Source organism: Emydura macquarii, unplaced genomic scaffold (assembly GCF_026122565.2).
Source record: "Emydura macquarii macquarii isolate MOO-44397 ecotype Brisbane River unplaced genomic scaffold, CSIRO-AGI_Emac_v2 contig_383, whole genome shotgun sequence".
NCBI classification, from domain to species: Eukaryota; Metazoa; Chordata; order Testudines; family Chelidae; genus Emydura; species Emydura macquarii.
This window is the reverse complement of record NW_027130520.1, coordinates 6577568-6599828: the sequence shown is the minus strand read 5'-3', so window position 1 is coordinate 6599828 and position 22261 is coordinate 6577568. Positions and strand designations below refer to the sequence as shown.

Genomic DNA, 22261 nt, shown 5'->3' with positions numbered 1-22261 from the left:
GTAGGAAAAGTGTATATTTTGCAGCATGTAGTTGGTGCTTTGTCATTTTCAGCAAGCTAATCAGCACTCAACAATTCTGCCCCACAGAAACGCTCCAATAGTTCATTCTTCTCACTGCACTTTTACATTTTAATGGGTATGAAGTCCACAGAATAGTAAATAATTACTTTGTGTTGGTGCTGCTGCCGGCAAAACTGTGAAGTCCCTGAACACTAGTTCAGTAAGTCAGTTTCATGCTTGGATAAATTAACATTAACATTGCCCTAAATCCCCTTCCAAATAAATTAAACTGCTCCCTCTCCTCCTTTGTTTTCAGTTACAGCGGGGGTGGCCAAAATACAGCCTATGGAGTTCTACAAAGCAACTCCAGGTTGCTTGGCTGGAGATGGAGCATCGCATGCTGGGATCTGTAATCGCCTAAATGGGTTAGAACTTCCTTGTTTAGAGTTTGTCTATGGTAGAGGTCCCAAACTGTGGGTTGTGCCTCTCCGGAACGTTTGGGGGGCACAGTAGGGCCCAGGCCAGCCCCGTGAGGGGTGGGGAGGGAGCACCATCCAGCCCCACTCTGCCCCAAGCTCTGCTTCAGCCCCACCTCTAGCCACTGTCCCCAGCTTGGTCACCAGCTGCGGCCCCTGCCTTGGCGCTCTGGCGCCCAGCGCCCTGGCCACAGCTGCCAGGCCCCTGGGGCCCTTGGCTGCTATGGCCCTGCTCCCAGTCTCAGCCCTCGACTCTGCTCCCAGCCCCAGCCGGGGGACGGGTCCCGGGGGCACAGACAGAGTAAGGGGGGCATGGGGTAAAAAGTTTGGGGACCACTCTCTGCTCTGGTGGGACCAACTGATGTGTTATAGTATTGTGAAGTAATGCAGCGTCAGCAGGCTGCCTCAAAACAGCAACAAGCTACTTGGTGACAAGTCAGGACAAGACAGTGTTTTAGGTTGGCTCCTAAATGAGGGCGGCCTGGGAGTGGTGCTGGCTGGATGCATGCACACGCTTCTCCTTTCTCTAAGACAGGGAGTGCAGCACTGCCAAGCCAACTCTTGTGGTTTTATCATGGATCTCATGATATTTGCTGTTTTCCCTTAAAGCCCCAGCTCTTGGAGTCATGAAACCCAGCCTTTGTTTTTAACAAATCACTGTGGTTTTTTAGCCCTGACTAGGGGGAACTAGAGAAGGCAAAGCAGGGGCCCCAAACCCACCCAGCAGGCAAATACAGGGACCCCCAAACTTCTTCTTTCCTAACAGCTCATGACTGGAGCCCAACGGTCACCGTGATGAGGGCAGGCTGGCTCCTGGGGTCGGCAAGAGTCGTGCTGTGTCAGAGGGGTGGCAGGCAACAAGTCACCCACCACCAAGCACCAGTAGTGGGAAGTCATTAGTCAGTGAAGCTGTTGGGGGAGGGCGGGGGGAGAGCGTACAGGGCTGGCTCGAGAGTCTGTGAAAACAACCGGCCCGCCCCCAGCTCACGTTACACCGGCCCGCCCGTCCGCAGCCAGGCAGCAGGACGAGCGGCCTCGGGGCCCAGGGCCGCTCCGCGCGTGGGGGTGGGGGTAGGGGCTCGGAAACCAACCGGCCCGGCCCGGCCCGCCCTGGTGGCGCCGCCTCCTGCCTCGCCCGCTTTACAGTTCACACACTGCCAGACAGACAGACGCTTCCTGCGCGGGGCCGGGCCGGGCCGGGCCGGGCCCAGCTGGTGCTGCTGCGGAGTTAAAGGTACCGGGGCCGGCCTGGTGCGGCCGCAGGGATCCTTGCCGCGCGGGGAGTGGCGCCCCGCGGTGTGCCCGACAGGGAGCCGCTTCGGGCCGGGGCCGGTGAGTGAGAGGCCGGGCAGGTAGCGCGTCCTCAGGCCCTGGCCGGGATCCCCGCCCGCTGCCGCGGGGGCCGGCAGCGGAGCGGTGTCCTGGCAGCCGGAGGCGGCGGCGGCTCCTCACATTACTGGCGGGTGAAGTCATCGTGTCCATTGTCTCCCGTCAGCTCCCGGCCGGGCCGCCAGCGGGAGGGGGAGCCGGTTGCGGCGCCAAGGGGGGGCCTGTCCCCGTTGGGAGCGGTGCCAGGGCCGAACCCAGGAGCTGGGGGCGTCGCCGCGCTGTGGCCCCACACCCTAGGGGCTGGGTCTCAGGGGCTGTTAGCGGGGGATGGGGCTCCCCATAGGGCGAGTGGGCCTGGGAATGGCCACTGGGTGGGGGGCGGCTTCTTTCCCACTTTACCATTAATCTCCAGGTGGGGGGAGACTGTAAGGACTACGCCCTCCCTCGCACACACACACCTTGTGAGGTGCCTGTAGTGCCCACACATGGAAATCGGTCCGGAGCTGAGGCTAACACACGATTCTTGAACCTTAGCAATAATGCAGGGTGGGGAGCAGGAGAGAGAGACTAATGCCCCCACCACAAGAGACTGGATTACCCCTAATTTAAAACCCACCATCCACTACTGGCACTGGTGAGGTAAGGGAGCTTGTGCTAATGTAGACAAGCTTCAAGGGGCTGCTGACATGTTTACCACCTTGTTGCATTGAGATGGGGTGGTTAAGTGGTTAATGCCAGTTGATGTCTTGTATCCCTAGCATTTTCACCAGTGGCTTTGCACTGGTGCCAGTATAGAAGTGGGAGATTTCCCCTCCCAAAAAAAAGTCTGGTGTAGACACAGGTTAGTGGGTGATTGTGTGATTGGGGTAGGAAAATATTGCTGGAAACACAGACACCCTTAAAATTAAATATCCAGGGAGGACTCCCTGAAAGCTTCCCAAAACAAATGACTGAGGGACCTGAACCGGCACAGGTCTGCAAGGGGGGATCCTCTGGGGCCATAAATAAGGACACATGGGCCAAATATGCTTGAGGGAGTCTCTCCTGTCTTTAGGTTATGTTGAGGTGAAATGTAGAATGCTGATATCTGCATTGAGCAAAGGCGCAGGGGGAGGAGATTGGCATTGGTATTCTTGAGGATTCTTAATACAATGTGTCTATTTCCCCATGGTGGGCACAACAGCGTTCATTTCTATTAATGTTTTAACTGGCATTGGTTTTGATTAATGTACTATATCAGCTGTTACTCAAAATGTGATGCTAATCACCAAGGTCAAAATTGTGAAAAGGGCAAAGTGTATATGAGGAGTGGGGAATTGCAGAACTAAATGCTGCAGATAGGTCTAATCAGAACCTTAGATTTTCTTATTTTATTTCCATCAGTATTTTTGTCCCCCATCCCCTCCACCATCACCAATAAAGCTTCTAAAACTTTATTGCCAGTGGAAAAGCTGGACTTTAGCATCTGGTGAGCAGCTTTTCACTTTGTCCACTGCAAAGGAAGGCTTTCAGTTTAGTGTTACGATTGAGAATGAAGTGTTACACATCTCTTGAAAAAGTGAATTATCTGTCAACTGACTTATGGATCAAATCTGAGGGAGTAATGGGAGTAAAATATAAATTGGAAATTGCACAAACTGGCAAAATTCATTTGCATCTTTGAAAATGGGGACAGCCTTATGTGACTGACCTATTTTGCTAAATTTTACTCCTATTGAGCTGTGAAACTGTGTTTGAAGCAGTTTATATCGCTCAGTGCAAGTGTAAATGTAGTAAAAAATAAGGAAAACATATCTCCATTTCCTGAAAATGAGTACTGTTTTGCATTTCATTCAGATTGGAAAATGAAAATAAACCAGTCAGTTTCACTTTCTCTTGCACTGGCACTAATGTTGCTGCTCTTTGGGACTACAGTTTTACAGAAAATGGCTTACATTTAAAAAACACATTTGTATTGAAGTTAGAAAAATCTGATAAACATTTGTAATGTTTTATCAAATCCTTATATTTTTGAACAAAATATAAATACTAAGGCAAAAAGTAGTTGTTGCTTTTAAATGATCTGAAGTCTAGTATCTGGCTCAAGTTCTGTGCATTTCCAGCCATTTTTTAGCTTTGCAGAAAAGAGGATAGGTTTGATCATTAATCCTAAAAGTGGGGACTGAAATCTTTTAAAATAACTGTGTGTCTTGTATATGCAAAATGGCAGAACTTGTATGCAAGAGTCATCAAAATTCTTAAATTTCTATTTAGTGATGACAGCAGTGGGTCAGGAAGAAGGAAGGTATTTGACAGATGTAAATGTGTACCTTTATGAAGCATACCTATCTTACCCCTTGAGTTAACAAATGAAGTGTTATGTGTTGTTTGTCCGTTAAGTAGGTGGCTCTACCATACATCTTCTGGATCCATTCCTGCTCTCATTTATCCTGTTGTAGTGCCCACCACAATGCTTGTTTTCCTCTTCCAACTTAAAAGGACAGGGCATCTGAATCCTTTCTTGGTACTAAAAATCAAGCTTTGAGGTTACTGACAGAGCTGTGAACTTTCAAGAGCAGCAATTACTTTTTTTTGCACCCATATCTTCTTATGCCCAAGTGCATTGTCTGTGTTATGTTGTTAATTTACTATGGCCCATGGTCAAAGGTCCAGAAATCATTCTCTTAACTTGCATACTGAATTATAATGCAGTGTACTGTTGGTATGCCACCAGATGTAGGAGAAGAAATTTTAATAATTAATGAAAACAGGAGCATAGATCCACAGGCACTTAAGTTCCAAAGTGTTTGGTCTGATTCCTAATCTGTAAGTGGGAGCCAAGATGCAAACTGATTCTTGCTTAATAATAAATAAATTAGGTTAATAAAAGTTCTTCAAAGGACTAATCTGGTGTTCATGTTTATAGTTGTTTTATTCAGAAAGGAGCTAATTTCTTTTCCCTCTGCATTTATTCCAGCTATGAGTTTCCAAGGTCACTTCTGCATTAGCGGATGGCAGATATGTAACTGTGGATGAATCAATGCACACGCACAACTTCAAGATAAGAATGGTATTGTATGTTGTATTGCTAAGTGCACCTGAATTGCACATGGAGATACATTTCCACCAAGAAGGTAATGACGGTTTACACTTTGTTTTTCAGTGACTTGTGTATGTTTTTATTTTCTGTACTAAGAGGCTACATAAATACCTAGTAGAATACACATTTTTCAGTATATTTGATAAGTGGCAGGATGTGATTCTTCTCCCCCCCCCCCTTTATATCTGGGTGTTTCTTTGAATCATTAGTTTTATATGCAGTTTGCCATCTTGATACTCTGTTTTCCATGTACTGTTTTAAAATCTTGAGTGAGGACATTTTCAAGAAAAAACCATATCTCCAGTGTGGTGTGTTTTTTGTTTCATTTGTAGATTTCCAATAGTCTGTGCCATACAATAAACCAAAGGTCCCCAAACTGTGGGGCATGCACTCCTAGAGGGGCATGGAGGAATGTTCAGTGGGCACGGTAAGGGCCCAGGCCAGCCCCCCTGGGTGTCAGGAAGGGTTGCACCAACCAGCCCACTCTCCCCTGGACTCTGCTCCAGCCCCACTCCCAGCAGTGGCCCCTGGCTTGGCTGTGGCCCTTGCTCGGTGCTCTGGCACTCAGCTCCTAGCCTGCTGACTGTGGTCTCTGGGCCCCGCCACGGATCCCAGGGCCCATTGCTGCCATGACACTGGTCCCAGCCTCAGACCCCGGCCCTGCTCCAAGCCCCAGTCCTAGCCGTGGCCCCACTCCCAGCCCCACCTGGGAAGGAGGGTGGACAGGGTAAGCAGCGTGTGTGGGTAAAACATTTGGGGACCACTGCAATAAACTAAAAAATACAAAAATTGGAAAAAATTCAATAGTCATATAAGAACTAATCACTTATCAAATACATATAAATGGCCCCAGCTTGGATCTTCAAACTAAAGACCACTGCTAAAAAGAATACAATTATGATCCCATATGGTCACTGCACTCTGTACTTTCCCTATCAGTAGGGAAGGATTGGCAACATTATTAAAATGTAACTAAATTCTGGTAGCTTCATGTTTTGTAAAGTTTTCAGTGAAAACAGCTAACTTCTGAACATTTTTTTTTGAGCAGACAGATCTACATTGCTACATAAAGTTAATGAAATACGTACGCAGGTTCTGTGGTAACATGTTAGTCTATTCATATGTTTAGTTTTTCATCTGATCACTTCTAAATTCTAATTTCTGTGACATCTACCACCATTACACATGTGATTTTTCTCCTTGTCTATCAAAGAGGTATAGGTCAGTCTAATTGAGGAGTCCATATTGTTGGAGGGGTCAGTCGTTTTTTCTTCTCTCTAGCTATTTCACTTGTATTTCTGGCAGTTCTCATGCACTACGTGTATCATAGTTTTTACTTTCAAAATGATGCTTCAGTAGCACTCAGAATATTTTTTTTTTTTTTGACTCAAGAAACGGAAACAAAGTAGAAGACTTTCAAAGAAAACTACAATGCATTGTGTATAAGTAGCATGTTACAGACCTTGATTATAGGCTCTTCTGTAGCATTTACACTCAGGCTGCTGTTTAGAGGAACCTCATTAGTCTCCTACTGAGCCCAGTGTTTGCACTATCACAGATTGATCTCAGTGGCTTCTCTTGAGGGGCAGACACATTCCTCAGCTGAGGCATTGGAAGGGCAAAAATCCCACCTCTATACTTTGCAGCATCAGGTGGATGTGAGATAAGAGAGGCCTGGTGTGATTTCATGGCTGAATGAAACTTTCCTAGCAACCAAATTGAAATCTTGAATCTAATCTAATCAATTACTTGACTTTCATAGAAGATGCAATATACTTCTAAAGAAGTCCCAAACCCCACCTCCAGCTAAAGGGTTTGTTCTTGGCCTCAGAAAAGGCCAGAATGCTTCTACTCCTTCAGCCCTTTTCAAAGAAGGGAAAAGTCTACAGTGACCTCCCTCTAACATATAAGCCAAGGATTCCTCTCAAACCATCATCTGCTGCATGACTATTACTCTCTTGTTAGACAAGTAGCTAAAACACTGCACACAGCCTTCTACAAATCAAAAAAAAAAATCCTTTTATAGATATTTTTAAAGTATGAATATCAGGACAAATTCTTACAAGTTCATTCAACTCCTAGCTATTACTTTATGCTGGAAATCAGGTGTAATAATGGTTCTACCCAAAAGCATGCTTACTACGTATGTCTAATGTAGTTAACAGAAATCCCGGCAATCAAGCATACACAGCTGCTGCTTCATGTTCTACAACATTCTGTCTCTGAAGGCCGGTGTATCCCCTAAAGTTGTCCTCAACAAGAAAATTTAAGGTGCCCCTCAGGAATTATGAGTTGTCCGCAGCTCTGCTTATCATAGCTAACCATTCCTTTATGTTTTCTAAGTGGTTCTTTCTGGATGTACATTTCATTTTATCCAAATACTCTAGAAAATACTCTACAAAATATCTACTGTCTTTTAATGTGTTAATTGTCATAACTCCATATTTTCTAAAGCTGCCAAACTATGTTGTGGCTATCTCGTTTGTAGTCCACTGGATTTTCTGGCACATGGCTGTGGAGCTTTTCTTATAAACTAAAGCTCATTGCCCTTCCCTTTAACAGTCCAACATTTTCTGGAGGAACTAGACTATGTCCTCAAAGATGTTTCAGAGTAAAAAAGTTTTTCTTCCCCACCGCATCACTTCAGAATAAAAGCTGTACCAACAGGAGAACTTACTTTGAAAAGTTTGAGTTTGAAATAGGAGCTATGCAAAAATTCTATGGAGTTCTCTCATTTTGTCCTTTTCAAAAGTCAGTATCATTTACCTCAAGTTCTGGGAATTTTTTTTTTTTTTGAGTGTCAATTTTAGCAGTTGACCACTTAATCAGAGGATTTCATTGAGAGCAAATTGGCTGTTTTAATGGAGCCTGGGAGAAAATTACTTCAAGTCCATGGTGCCTTTTAGTTTTGAGGAAATGGTACTGTGACCCGTCCGTGCCTAGGGTAGCCACCTGAAAATGCCAAGGTCAGGACAGGCTGTAAAAGGAGAGCAGTTTCTCCCAACACTGGTGGGTGACACTGAAGTCAGACTTCCCAACCAGTCACAAACAGTGCTTCTGATTCCCCACACTAGTTATCAAGACGCCAAAACAAAAATATACACAGCCCCCTTGACTGCATTCCAGTCTCTGGCTCCCAATCAGCTACTAGGTCCAGTAAAGAGACCAGTTATTTAAAAGTCTATGCTCTTTACCAAAAAGGTTTCTCCTGACCCCAAAGGGTCAGCCACAGTACTGTTCAATATAAGTTTAGATCTTACCCAAAATACCACACTGCCAGCCAATCCTTTAGTAACTAAAACTAAAGGTTTATTATAAAAAGAAACAAACTATAAGATAAATGTTAAAGGATTAAAGCAATCCGATACATACAAATGATTTGAAAGTCCATATATGTCAGGTTTCTAATAGAACTGTGGGGTTTGCAGGTTGTATAATCCCACTGGTATACATCCAGTACCTGGATGGGTCTTAGTCCTTTGTTTCACAGCTTCAGTTCAGTTGTAGATGAGTTGATCCAGAGGTAGGTGATGACTGAAGACAAAGACAGACTAAAGACAAAATGGATCCCGGGCAGCTGCATTTTATGTCCTTTGGTCTGTGCCATGCTGCTTGTGGAATTTTGCAGGAACCAAAATGGAGACTAGAGTCACATGCGTAAGTCCTGGTGACTAATCAGGTATATCCCTGGCTTCTCCCCCTGGGCCCTTGTACCTGTGAATTTCTTAATGGGCCATTAAGCAGGCTATTGCTGTAGCCATCCTGTCTGGAGTGTGGCCCAGTCAGCACAATTTGAAATACGGATATATCAAACATATCCATAACTTCCATTATACATATAACACATGAACATAAATATCATCATCTTACTTAGCACATTATAAGCCTTTCTAACAGTGCCTGACATGGCATATCTCATAGGAATTATGATGATTTTGACATACTGATGTCAAACAATACAATAAATGCCCCCTCCCCCCCTCCCCCCCCAACCAGCCAGCGTGACATCCTCAAGGCGAGATTGGTGTAGAAAGGAGTAATCAGAGTTCCTGAATACACCTCAAGGGCCCCCCAATCCAGCCAGCGTCACAGGTACTTTACAGAATTTGACACTTTTCTTTCCACGGAAGTGATTTTTTTTTTAAGAAGTCCCCAAAACAGGGAAATCTTCCTTTAAAAACTGCCAAAGCTCCAAGACATTAGCACAGCATGTTCCTGTTTCCATACAAATGGTTTTTAGGAGCTAGCTTTACCCTATTTAATTTTTGGAGAAACAGTTCTCAGTGTGAATTATAATGGTTGCGGACCTCAAATAGATCATTTTATTAGACTAGAGGTTCAGACTGGACACTCTATACCCTTAGTGGACATGGGCATTTTATAGTGCCTATCCACTTAAAGGAAGTTTACTCTCCTATCATTATAGCATCAGTGTTATCTCAAGTATGGTACACCAGTAGTAATTTTTAAAAATTCCCCTCTTTTCCCCTTTGGACACTTATTTGCCTGCAGGACCTTAACCATAATCATGATGATAACAGTAGTAGCACTTCAAAAAGGAAAGATGTTGATGTGGCCCTATCTAGACACTTTGCTCACCTAGTTCCCTTCCTGTGAAGGAACAGAAGAAGGGCATAGAACTTTTAGTATGTTCTAGTTAATGTGTCTAGTGGTGAACTGGAATGGGAGTGAGGGAGAATGCTCACTGATACTGTTGCAATAAATCTTTTTTTGGAGACTCTGGTAAAACATCAAAATATGCAAAAATGTTTTTCCCTTGATGAAGAAGGTGGGATAACTGATCCAATCAAACCAGATAGACTTGATCCTCAGTTACACCAGCATCCAAGGGTTTCAGGTCTCCTTTTCAGACCTGAGGATTTGGTGCTGTACACTGTCCACATCTCATATGCTGCAACTCTTCCTGTCAGTAAGATCTCTTCTTACAGTCTCTCTCATAATAAATGTATCAGTGAACAGCCAGACTGCTAAAAGAGTCTTCTTGGTTATAATTGGACAGATGGCATGTTATAACAGAAGCCAGCAGATTGTTTGGAAATCCACTTAGGCTCCAGGATGACCTAGGCCCTTCGCTTCATCAGCATCCTCTATGTAAGCACATTAATGCTGGTTGTCTGTCTTCCAAACACGTAGCACCACAGGGACGTCTGACTTTGAACGGATGATATGGTTGTAGTTGCCTAGTCCAATTGGCAAGCGGATTGAAGAGTGAAGCCCAACAGGAAACTGGTTCTTCTGGTCAGTTGTGCAGAAGTATCCTCTTTTTCCACATCTGCTCTTCATGTTTCCAGAGCTGACAATCTCACAGTAGACTTGCTGATCTGCAAACAAGTTCAGCTGTGGGATCTGAATTCTGTGCTCTTTAAACTTGACCAATTCATAACATGTCCTCAAGGAAGATTCCTTTTCCACATAGGAATCATAAGATCCTGCACCAAATACCCCACCCTAGGAGGTCTGAATCAGTATTCATTTTTTATCCTGTTGCTGTTCAATCTAGGGGTATGCAGCTTATTTATTGCTTTTTTCCAGGGAGTACTTTGCACTTGTCCCAGCTTCCTACCAAAAGTGGTCTTGTTTTCTCCCTCTATACCCTTATAGGGCAGCTTTCATTTACTTTTGTTGCCTTTACAAATTAAATAGCAAGACACTTATATTCTTTTTTGATGTTAGGAGAAGCTTAAATCATGTCTCCACAGGCAATCAAAAGCCCTGGTCATTCAATTTGAAGGTCATAAATGGAGCTGCCATATTTTCAGATCTCTAACCAAATGGATCCTGAATGGTATCCACAGCTAACAGAGCCAAAGTGTACTGGTAATGTGTAAGTTTCCCCATTCAACCATCCTATGCATCCTAGGCTAGGAGAATATAGAGAGGAATGGTGCAAAGCTGCTGCCTGGTAATTCCTGCTATTGTGGACGATTTCCCTGGTGTATGCCTTTCCTCTGATACCATTGCTACCCAGAGTCCTGTTCAAGGCCAAGCAGGATCATGCTTGCTTCATTTAAATAGCAATAGCATGGCCTCAACACTGGTTCTCAACCCTGTTAGCATTGTTAGTGAGGCCTCCTCTACCCCATTAGATTGACATGATTTCTCAGGACCTTGGCCATCTGTTCCATCCTAACCTAAGGCCCTCCACTTGTTAGCCAGGAACCATTCATGCTGTCACCATTGAAAAATGCCGGCTTGAAAAACATTCAGGAGGTGCTTCTGAATAGCATAAAGCCTTCAACTAGGCATACTTACCTGGCCAAATGGAAACGTTTTTCTAGCTGGTTTCAGCGGAGAAGTATGTCTCCAGTACATGATTCCACTGACCACATTTTGGATTATCTGTTGCACCTGAAACAGCAAAACCTAACAGTTAGTTCCATTAAAGTACATGTGGGCATGATATTAGTGTTCCACTCTCCAGTGGGTAGTAGATCACTTTTTTTCCAACCCCATAACTATTAGACTTCTAAAAGGGTTATGCAGACTATACCCTGTGATACACGAACCTATTGCCCATGGGATCTCAACCTTGTATAACAAAATAACGGGGCCTCCCTTAGAACCTCTTGTGACTTACTCCCTACTCCACCTCTCTGTGAAAGTGGTGTTTCTGGTGGCGATAACCTCAGCAAGGAGAGTGGGTGAACTGAGGGCTTTGGTTTCAGAATTTCCTTATGCAGTTTTCCATAAGGATAAAGTTTACTTCTGACCTCACCCAGAATTCTTGAAAAAGGTGTCTTCCCATTTCCACATTAATCAGGCAGTGTATTTGCCAATGTCCTTCCTGAAGCCTCACATGCATACAGATGAGCAGAAGCTTCATTTGTAGGATGTGAGGCAAGTAATGGCCTTTTACTTGGGCCACACCAGACCATTTAGGTCTTCAGTGCAGTTATTTATTGCAGTTGCAGACAGGATGAAAGGCAGACTAGTTTCAACACAGGATTCCTCCTGGATTTCCTCTTGTATTCGTTGGTGCTGCCAATTAACTAATGTCATGCCATCCCTTAGAGTATTGGCTCATTCGACCGGTGCAAGCAGCTTCAGTAGCGTTCCTAGCACAAATACCTGTTTGAGGCATTTGCAAAGCAGCAACCTAGTCATCCATACATGCCTCTGCTACTCATTATGCCATTTCCCATCAGTCCCAGGAACGATGCTAGTTTTGGATGGGTTGTTCTACAGTTGTTGTTCTGAGCCTACCTCCGCATTAATCCTGCAGTGGAAGGGACATGTGCAATCACTCGAATGAAAAACGGTTACCTGCCTTTCCGAGCTGTTGTTCTGAGAGATGTCGCACACGCTCCGTTCCATGCCCCGTCCCTCCTTCTCCATTCTGTTGGAGTCTATTTGGTGAGAAGGAACTGAGAGAGTTCAGGGCAGCTCTTTCCTCTGATACTGGCATGCAGTGGTGCACGGCAGTGGAGGGCACTTGAGCTTCCCTGACCTGTACTGCTGATGAAAAAAGTTCTGACAACTGTATGAGGCGCGCACACACACACATCTACAATGGATAAGACATGTTTTTGAGATGTTGCACAAGGTAAGTAACCAATTTTTGTCTGAAGCCATATTTTAATACGTATTTTGCAGTAATTTTAATTTTTGTAAAATATGTAAACTTTGTTTTTCTTTGTTGTAGATCTGTTTTGTTCTCCCAAAAGAAACTATGTTTTCAGTTGAACTATGCCTTAGCTATTTGTTATGCATAGTTGTGTGAGAATGCACTCTTGCTGTGTGTTAGGATGGGAGAATACTCTTTCAGTGGTTGTCTTTATCTAATTGTATTGTTGCCCAAATATTATGATGCTGAGAGCCTTTGAAATATCTAGATGTATGGATGTGGTTTTTGGGAAAACTATTTGTCAGTGTTAGTATGTGGCAGACTTTTTTTTGTAACCATGCAGTAGATGTTGCTCACATAAATAAAGTGAGATTAAATATAAAATTACCCACACACTGTATTGAAAGGATGTTTTTAAGGTTTCAGATTGAAGGAGTCAAAAGTTAAGAAATGGCAGAATTAAGGTTGTCTGTGAATCCTTAATTCACCCGCCTTGTATGGATGCAATCTTGAATTACATATAGTGTTTTCCTCAGGTTCCCCTCCCCCCACCCACCTGATGTTTAGCTGGTCTTACAACAGGGATGGTCAAAGGCACATCTTTGAAACAGAAGCCACCTCTACCATATTTCAAGTCCCTGCTTCAGAGGATGGGGGTACTACAGCCTTTTAAAGAAAAGATTTTTTTAACATATGCAAAATGTATTTTTCTCCTAGCCTTGTTCTTGTAAATGGCTGACCTTCTTAGCAGCATTTTTTTTTTAATTGTGCCTGAGGCCGGTGCCCAAATGGTTAAAATTTGGTGAAGTTGTAAGCAATTTAAAGTGGAGTCTTATAATGGGAAGTGTCAGGTAATCTTAATAATAGGCAGCGTTTTCATTCCATCCTAGAATAAGAAAAAACCTTTTAGTAAACTGTAAAAGTTGGGTGAGTCATAATACATTTGACTTCTTGTTACAATGGCTTCCAACTAGAACAGTGTAAGGTTATATTTTTTTCCGGCTTAGTTAAGTGTATAATTATTTGCTGAGTCTCCCCTTCAGCCATAGAGGGAGTTGCCATTTAACTACTATACACTACATCCACCTTTCCTGCAAACCTGCTGCTGTCTTTTGGAGAGAGCCAGCTTCTTAAGTGCTGCTTCACTCATCATGTGTTGCACTTTGCAGCCAATGAAATGTACAAAGTAGTATGCTGTTTTCACACTGCAGCCCTAGATCACAGACCATAAAAGGGTAGAGTGAAGCACGCCATCTTGGGAATTCAGTTGCATACTCTTATGTGAGCCATGAACTGCAAAGTGAAACTTACCGAAGATTTTATGAAGTCTTAGACTGTAGGCTTACTACAGATGCAGCACAATAAATTAGAGCAGGACAGGGAATAATCTATTCAATAGTTTTGGAAATCAAGGAAAAAATGCTGGACAACAAACACCATATCCCCTCCTCCTCTCCACATATTTGAAAGGAAATATTCTTTCTTCAACTTTAAATTCAGTAGAACCCCGTTTATCTAGCTGTCCGTATTAACTGAACAACCAGCATACACAGATTCAGAAGTGGGCAATCTCTACTGTGGCCACTAGATGATACTGCAGCCTTGCACTTTCCCAATCTTTGGATTATCCAATTGTTTGATTAGCTGATGTGGGTCTGGTCCCAATTAGATTGGATTAATAGGGTTCTGCAGTACTTATTTTTCTATCTCTGAATCATCTATCTTCATCCACTCTCAGCAGACTTTTCTGTTAGCTTTCCATTTGCATTTGTTTGAGTTAGTGTCTTGCTAAAGAATAAGGTATTAAAATATCAGTACTAATACTAGTTTTCTGTAGACCACCTCATTGTAAAGATTCTTAAAATATTTTAAATGCTTCATTTTTACTTGCACAGATGCTTTTATGAAAGTTAAAACAAACATAGCCCCAGCCCCAAAGTGTAGTTGTATCTAGTGTGTTTGTACATCACAAAAAGGCCATACTGGGTCAGACCAATGGTTCATATAGCCCACTATCCTATCTTCTGGCAGTGGTTGGTGCCAGATGCTTTAAAGGGAATGATCAGAAAAGGGCGATTATTGAGTGATCCATCCTCTGTTGTCCAGTCCCAGCTATTAGCAGTCAGAAGTTTAGGGACACCCGGAGCATGGGGTTGCAACCCTGACCGTCTTGGCTAATAGCTGTTGATGGACTTATCCTCCCTGAACTTTTGAACCCAGTTATACTTTTGGCCTTCACAGCATCCCCTGGCAATGAATTTCACAGGTTGACTGCAAGTTGTGTGAAAAAAATACTTCCTTTTGTTTGTTTTAAATCTATCTATTCATTTCATTGGGTAACCACTGGTTCTTCATCTAGCACAATAGGGCTTCTAGTTGCTATTGTGGTCCAAATAATAAACTATTAAGTGATTAACTTGAAGGTATTTCCTATTTATAAGACAAAAAGTATATCCAGACTAATACTGAGTGTTCCTCTGCACTCCATTTATGGTTGTGGGTTAGTAACTGTAAAGCACTCCTGTGCTGTGGTTGAGACTTCCATTTGATCAAGTTAATTGCACTGATATTAGGAACTTTCTTTGTACAACTAGAATTTCATATAGTTATCTGTTTAAAGCGCTAAAGAAAACTGATTGTAACACTTAGATTGGTTCTGTTGCTTATGTAGGAATGGCACAGCTTGTGCTGGGGTGTTTTCATGTTTGCTTAACTGTAAAATGGTAAAATACATATTAATATATATTTAATATAGCAAACAGCTTTAAAAAAACTTAATTGTGTTTGAAAGATCCCCTTCTGTAGCATAAAATGTTCCTTTTAATACTGTAAAATGTTAATTCCTTTTAAGTGGAATTATATAAGTGCTTCCTCCAGTGTATTTGTGTAATTATTTTCTTTGGAACTGTAGGAGGAAATAAATGACTTCAAGTAAACAGTGAGGTTCCTGGTTTGAAGGAGAACTTCCTTCAAAAGTAAAATAACTGTTTTGTTTTTTGTTGAGGAAAACTGAACTTTTTTTTAATCTAGCTGCGGGCTGTGTAAGTCTTAGATTGTAAACTGAGACACTTTTCTTCTAGGTCTTTTAGGGAAGGAGTTACTACAAGAAGAGCCCCACTAGATTTATTCCCATCTATTGCTTTATGAAGTTTAAAAGGCCAGACTTGCCTTTGGAGATGACTTCCCATGCAGGAAAGAGGCAATCCCATCAACATTTTTCTGTAGTGATGTTGTATGTTGTACAATGGGTATGTCTGTACCAGCATAGCCCTGTCGTGTAAATGCAGCATACACTGACTGAAAGGGATTTAGGATCACTACCTCCCTGAACAATGTTAGCTATGTCGACAGAAGCCCTCTTTCGTTGATACAGCTCTGTCAACATTGGGTTTATATTGGTATAGCTATGTCAGTCGGGTGTAGAAACTAAAGGTGTTCAGCACCTTTAGTTTCCCTTGATTACAGGTAGAATTTTAGGTGTTCAATACCTTTTGAAAATCAGGCCCCATAACGTCTTTGGGATGCTCAGAGACAGATACTGTTTTTGTCTCCACTCAATCCCATTGTCAAAGATGGGTTAGCAAAGCATACTGCTTTAACACCATATTAAATCCCTTTAAGTATTGCTGCTGGTTTGTTCTCTTCAGATTTAGAAATCTTGTGTTATTTTCAAACTTTTTGTTCAGGTGCACTTCACCTCAGTTTGTGGAAAAATACCTCTTTATGTGTTAGACCTGTGTAACATCTTACTGTGTTGACCAAGCAGGTTTGATATGATTGAAGTATGTCAATATGAGAATCCTATTTAAATATAGAATGATCTCTTTGTTTAGTAATTTTGCCAGATTGCCTTAGATAACTTTTCATTGAGGATGCTCTGATTAATAAATTCTATTGTAATTGAAATTACAACAGAATTTGAAAACTCACTGAGCTATTAAAAACAAACACATGAAAACTAGATAAGAATATGCTCCATTTTAGTTATTTAAGTTACTTTAATTCTTTTAAAAGAAGTATTTTTCTAGGATTTTTTGCCACAAACCGTTCAGCAGATTTATATCTCCACAAAATACATTATTTTCCATTTTATACAATTGCATATAAACACTTAACTGCCATGGCAAAGTGAATGCGTGTTTTTCCCCCCAGTTGACTATAGTTAGTTACTAACACAGGCATGTGTGGATTGTTACTCTGCTAAAATTGGAAGCTGTCAGGGACTGTCATTTGTGTTCTGTAGAATGCTAGCACAGTGGGACCCTGATCCATGATTGGGGCCTTGGGCACTACTACCGTACAAACAAACAGTGATACTAAAATATAAACTAAATATTAACTCTTGTATCATCTGCAGGCATTCATGAACTAAAAAGTTACTCAAACATTGGAATTTCATAAAGCTTGTTGGCTCTAACCAACTTATGATTTCAATAGACTATAGGTATCACCAACTATTCTTAATATACTGCATTTTTAAAGATTAAAGTATATTTAAAAATCAAATCTCTTATGCTTCATAAGTATCTTTCATTTATTTTTAAAGAAATAAGCCAGTTGCTAGAGAAGAGCAGCTTCATCCCTGTTGTAATGTTCTAATAGAACATGCACTGTTATAACAGTTTTGTACAACTTAGTTATAGAAGGAGATAATTGTAGGAGTTAAAGGCCTCATCTCGGAAAGTATTGAATAAAGTCAATTTGCGTTTTGAAGGGTTGCTCAGTATTTCCTAGGATCAGACCTTACGGGGCTATGATATAAACTGATGTCATTCCAATTATTAATAAATATAATTTCTAAAATGGTGACACTTTTCCATGAATTTGCAAAAAATAGTCTTCAATTATATCTCTTTCAGCCCTGAAAGAGATTTCACATTTCTTTATGGTGGGATAAGCTCACTTTAACACTCTTTTCCCCCGTCCATAATCCAGTTGAAGTACTCTGAATTGTAAGGACTGCCTTTTCTGCCTGTTGAATATGATACAGTTGAATTTAAACAGACTTCACATCTTTTGATTACAGTATGTTTCTTCCTGATACCAATAAAGGAAAGGCTAATCTGAAAATAAAAGTTCTGCATGTCAGGATGACATTGTCCTGACTGCATAAAAGAAAATACAGACACACACTGTTGTTGACACATAGGTTCTACTTCAGTATTTAACAATGTCTACAGAAAACACTTTTCTGCTCCTTCCCCAGTTGCCCATAGAAATAGCCATAAAAGCAATATTTAAACTGTTTTGTTGCCGCCTTTTCTTTTTAGCAAACCCTCACCCTCTTTGTTGCATATTTGCAAACATTTACCAGTAACAATTGACCTTTGTATTTGGGTTTTGTGAAATTGTGGAATGTCTGGCTAGCATTGTTCAAAGAAAAATCTGAACAGATGAAGACAGTCTCTTAGTTACTCTTCTTGCTCTGTAGTTAAAAGGAACAGCTCATTGGACAATATTGTTCCAAAAAAGGACAGTCACACTAAGAAATGCATCTTTTGTATAGACATTCATCCTTCAATTGCCTCAACTCTGTAGACCTTTATTTACAAAAAAGTAGACAGCTTTTCCCCCAAGGTTTCACATTCTCAAATAATCTGTTCTTGTTTTTTCTATAATACCAGAGCTTTAAATAACCCGATAACGCTTTTAAAAATAGCATTACATTTGTGTAAACAAAATCATGCTTTTTCACATTTGCAGTGAAGTTTCTTTCAGTAGAAATTATTTTTTTAAATTGTGGTTGAGGAAGAGATTAAAATATCAAGTGTTTTATTTCAGGAAGTGAATAAAGCAGATCAGTGAGAGTTTGGAAGACCCAGTAGATCTATGCTCTAATTTTTAGTAACTAAGAACACATTAACGTCCACGTATTTAAATGTGAACTTCATGTTCTGTCTTTAAAATGCATGAAAAGTTGTATTATTTAAATGTAGGTCCCTTTATAAACTTCTTTACAGCTGTGTTCAGTAAATCTCATCAGATTCTATAGGACCTTGCTGAACTGCACACTTCTTAATCTGTACAAAAATTGATGGGATGGGACAGGACAAATATATACATTAAAGTAAATTATAAGTAGAAGATTGACTATTCCCACCTGCCCTTCACCTGCCAGTTATTAATTGGCTGATTTCTTACAAGTACCATAAATTTAGTATCATGAATTTAGAATGATAGAAAATACTGTATTTGTGTAAGAGGGCCAAGTGATGGTTTCTGTGGGAACCATAGCTATCAATTTTTTTATGTTTTGTACATATAAAATTTGAGTAATAATATTACATATTCAGTTATTTAACTTTTTCAACCAGCCTTTTTAAATCTGAGAGTGCACATTCCTCACTGAAGACATTTTTTGTACATATACTTAATTTAAAATGCAGAAATTAGAATTAATCTGAGCACCTAAAGAGAGCTAAGGCTTCTTAAAGTGTAAAATGGACACTTTTTACTGTGTTTCACGCTCCTGATAACTCAAATGACTGAACAGGCTTTTACCAAATTTCTGACGTTTCTTATAGTATTTAGAAGAAACAAGACATTTTAGTCATTTTTCCCCCAGAAAGTTTTAAATGCTCCAAAATGGAGTCTTAAAATAAAAAATATTTCTTCCAAGTAATAACTCCAGATTTGCTACTGAAATACTAGATTTACTTCTTTAAACTTTAATAGTTTTGTCAATTTATAGATGTCACTAGATACTTGGTATCCAATAAAAATGGCTAGAAGATAAAGACTGAACAGTGTATGAGCAGGGAAAAGATCAGTCATATAACTTTATATGGATAGAAACAAATATAAATTAGTGCAGTACACAGTGGTTTCCTTAGGAGTGAAAGCTATGTACTGTCAGTAAAAATTTAAGTTACAAATTCAACTTAATTTAATTTACGCTAAAATTAGAGGGTACTGTAGGTTTTTTTTGTTTTTGTTATAATGGGAAGAAATAGGAAATAGCTTTGCTCTTTGAGAAGCAAGCAGCACATCAGCATCTATGAATATTTACAAACTTTTGATCTGGCAATGACATTTAGAAGGCAATCTTTCTCACCTTTGCTGTTATTTTGGAAGTCAGCACAATTGCATGCAGGTCAGTGTAATTCTCGTTTACAAAACAAACAAAACCCATTTATACAACTTGAAACTTCAGAGACAAGATGAAGAGGACCTGTTAGTGTCTTGCTATAAGGAGATGTAACTTGACTTTCACTTCTTTGAACAAACTAGTATTTAGTCTATCAGCCTCATCCGCTTTCTTGTGTTAACCTTTTTAACAGTAGCAATTTTCTGGCCTTCCAGCCTTTTGGCTGTTGCCATCTAGGGAGTTAATTATATCACCAGGTACTATTCTTGACCACTTCCAAAGATCATTTTGATGTGTATGCAGTCTGAGCTGACAGTTTATCTATAGAAGCTGCCATCATAAAAACATAAACAACGCACACACCCCCACCAATAGTTTCATGGTGTGTTTCAACTTTTGAAGGTTAATTATTGCAGGCTGATTCATTTCCTGTTTTTCTGCTAATGTACTGCCAAAAGTAGAAATAAGTTATCCTTCAACTGTTTTTATTTTTAATTAAATCTAGCAAATTTGTTATTTATTAATTTACAAGGAGTTGTATAGGACTTTTAATGAAGAAAAATTAGTCCCTGCTCTTCACTCCCCACCCTCTTTGCCCAGCCTGTCCTGGCTTCCCTCTCTCTCAGCTCCTTATTCAAACTGTCTTTCCTGCATCTGGCCTCCAGTTGTTTCTTCTCCCTCCCCCTCCCCCCCCATTCCTTGTCACCACTGAGTTCCAGTTTTCCTCTCCTTGTCGAATCTGTGTTCTGCCGTCCCTGGCTCCCTGTCCTAGTCTCTTTGCCCAGCCAGTCTCAGTTCTCGCACACACGCAATTAAATATCTCCTCTCCTTCTTCTCCCACCCCCATCCACACTTCCTCTCATTCCTCACCACCCCCGTCCCCTTGTTTCTTAGTCCTAGTCGCCTATCCCCCACTCCTCATCCTGTCTTAGTTGTTCTAATCCCCCTGGCTCTCAGTTCTATTCTCCTTGCCAAACCAGTCTGTCGTCCGTCCCCCTCCTTCTCCCTCCCTGCCAGCTTCCAGTCCCAGTTCACCATCACCACCCCCCATGGCAAGCCTGGTTCTTGTCTCTTCTGCATTTGAATCTGGCAACAACCTCCTCTGTTCTTCCTGGGCACAACGGGGCACATTGAGAACATAGGAGAGAGAGTCATTTTTCTCTACATTCAGGTGCCTAGACCCAGCACAGCCCGCAACAGCACAGAACTGCAATTTCAGGAAAAGTCCTGCTTGGCTCCAGGCTGGAGTGCAGACAAATTCCCTGAAGATTCTATCTGCTAACATCTAAGTTTGTACTGAGCATGTGCAAACTGGCATTTTTTCAAAGGCCTATAACTTGTCCATATTAGACCGGATTTGCACAGGGACAGTAACAGGCACATCTCTGGTTATCCCTCTTGCAAATTTCAAGTTCTAGCTCCAAAACATGAGGGCAGTAGAGCTTTTGAAAGAAAAGGTCATCTGCATTTTTTAACATGGTCAAAACAATGTATTTTTTTCTAGCCTTGTTCTCAAAAATGGCTGAACTATTTTGACTGACATTTTTCCAAAATAATACAGATTGAGACAGACACTCAGCATGAAACATTTAAGCCCAAACAGTTAGTTTGGCAAAGTTATAAACAATTAAAAATGGGGTCTTATAGCAGAGAGTGTCAGGCAACCTTACCAGGTCTTGCTACCAACCATGTCTGTAATGATGAATGCTGTAGAGAGGATAAATTGGTGGCTTCTGTTCTCCCAGTCTTATAAGACAAAAGCAAGAGAGCGTTCAATTTAATTGAAAGTGGCAAATTCAAAACCAGTGAAAGGAAATACTTGTTCACACTGCATAATTAGACTGTAGAACTTACTGCCACTGGAAGGTTGAACATTTAGCAAGGTTCAAAAAGTGATTGGACTCTGATATAAATAACAATAATATCCAGAATTGTTATAGCTCTAACAAATATCTGTAGGGATATAAAAACTTATACTTCAGGCTTGAATGAAATCTGTAGTGATTATATTTAATATGGCGGGGGGGAGGGAAATTATCTCACATTGGTCTAAGGGGAGATTCCTTGCCCCTTCCTCTGAAGCATCTGGTACTGGCCACTGCTGGAGATAGAATACTGGACCATGATCTGATGCAGTATGGCAATTTTCTATGTTCCTATGAATTTTTTAAATGTATAGATACTCAAGGATATAGATCATTATTTGAATGGCATCCTGTTTTTCAATAATCACTGAAAGACATCTTGAGGTAGATTATCACAACTTTTATCATTTTAAAAATATTTATAAAATGTGCCCTTTAGGCTCAAGATGCCTGAATACAATTTAATAAACAAAATAGTTGCAACTCTGTGTTTTTCAAAAGGTGAGAAGAAAGATTACTTCTTTCAAGAAACCCAGATCCCACTCCTTTCAAGCAAATATGCTCTTTTTCCCCCCCCTTTGCACATGTGTCAGGAGCATATGGTGTCACAGCTTCTCCTTTTAGAGCACAGTATTATGGACTAGGAAGAAATGACAGGAAATCACATTGTTTACAGTACATAATCAGGTGAAGAGGTAGGTTAGAAGTGTAATTTTTTATTAAATTTAATATTTAATTACATTAGAATGTTAATTTTTGTAGACTTCAGTAATTAAAATTTAGGTTTGGTGATAGTGCAGCTGGCTTGTTAGTCTTTTCATTGAAAAAACTTCGCTAAAG

The 22261-nt window shown here is 41.1% G+C and overlaps 1 protein-coding gene across 1 annotated transcript in view; it reads left to right on the top strand.

Moving 5' to 3' along the window:
* The first annotated feature begins 1225 nt into the window (after positions 1-1225).
* Positions 1226-22261, top strand: part of RNF19A (ring finger protein 19A, RBR E3 ubiquitin protein ligase) — a 95902-nt gene continuing 74866 nt past the window's right edge. The window contains exons 1-2 of the mRNA XM_067537260.1: positions 1226-1710; positions 4762-4918. The gene's annotated coding sequence lies outside the window, so the exon portion shown is untranslated. The remainder of the gene's footprint in view (positions 1711-4761; positions 4919-22261) is intronic.